Below are 1,479 nucleotides of genomic sequence, written 5' to 3'. Positions count from 1 at the left end.
GTCAAGAGCCGGTTCCCCCGCCCCGTGCGCCACTGCCACGGCCGTCACCGGGGAAGGCCGCCGCGAGACCCAAGACTCGAACCCCCAACACAGGAGCTAGCATAGCCCCCCCGGGGGTCAAGGACAGACACGGTAGCCCACCCCGTGGCGACGGAAGCCTGGGGCTGCGCCGTTTGGCGTTCCAGTTCCCGGCGCAGCTTCTCCCTCGGCTCCGCCGAGAAGGCGCGCTAGCACGCTGGGGAAACGACAGATGATCCTGACGCCGTCTGTAGCCCAGCAAATCGCACGGAGGTGTCACCGCTGCGAGCACCAGGAGCAAAGTCAGCGCCCGTCACCGACACACCTTTAGGAAAAATGTCTTCACCAGTGCAAGTACATTTAAAACTAAGGAGAGGCGACGATTACACCCCACCGGCAGAAATCAATGTAAAGACACAAGAAAAATGAAAACAAGAGCAGATGACCCTCCCCCACACCAAGGGAACATGGATTTTAATTCTTCAGCAAAAGATCTTAATCAGAAAGAAATTCTTGAAATTTCAGATAAAAATTTTTTAAAGATTTTATTTGTTTATTTTAAATTTTTGTCTCCTTGTTTTGTGGTTAAAGGATTTACAATGTTGAGTTTTTAAAAGCTCCGTGAGGCGCAAGGGAAATCTGAAACCCAGTACGAATCATTTAGAAAAACAACTCAGGAGATGAATAAGAAATGTACAGGAGAAATAGATATTTTACTGTGGTTTCCACAGGAAGGACAGGGAAGCAGGATAAGAAGGTTTAAGATTGGTCAGTTTGAATAATTTCGGCACGTTCTGGGGCCATGAGGGCTGGTGGATGACGGTCTGCTGTACGGCAGTCTGATAAAGGTGGTGGTTGAGGTGTGGACTCTGGACTGGTTGGTTTGTATTTGAAAACCACACTTGTGGGGAAGTTGTTCACTTGCTGTCTCCAGGAACTGGCTAACTCCAGTGGCCTCTTCAGAGTCAGCAAGGACCCATATGTCCAACTAGTAACATACAGAAAATAGGAGATGTTATCTTTGTCCTTGAGAGCTACCTAAGACAGGATGGCCTATAATAAACAACATAAATTGATTTCACAGTTCTAGAGGCCAGGAAGATCAAGATTGATGGTGACTTCTTGGTGCATCCTCACATGAGGTTTGGGGCCCCTGTTATAAAAGGGCCAACCCTGTTCACAGAAGCAGAGGGGAGAATACTTGTTGCCAGAGGCTGTGTGGGTGGGGCCTAATGGAGAGAGATTGGCGCAAACTTTCAGTTATGAGACAAATAAGTTCTGGGGATCTAATGTACAGCTATAGTTAATGATATAGTACTGTTATAATAGTGTATTGTTTACTTGAAATCGGATAAGAGCCAGGCTCGGTGGCTCAGCCTGTAATCCCGCGCCTTGGGAGGGTGAAGTGAGTGGATTGCCTGAGCCCGCGGGTTCGAGACCCGCCTGGGCAACTTGGCGAGA

The sequence above is a fragment of the Carlito syrichta genome, unplaced genomic scaffold (genome assembly GCF_000164805.1).
Source record: "Carlito syrichta isolate Samal-C Ts95f unplaced genomic scaffold, Tarsius_syrichta-2.0.1 Scaffold315185, whole genome shotgun sequence".
Classification (NCBI taxonomy): domain Eukaryota; kingdom Metazoa; phylum Chordata; class Mammalia; order Primates; family Tarsiidae; genus Carlito; species Carlito syrichta.
The sequence above is the reverse complement of the archived record's forward strand: the minus strand, read 5'-3'. Positions refer to the sequence as shown.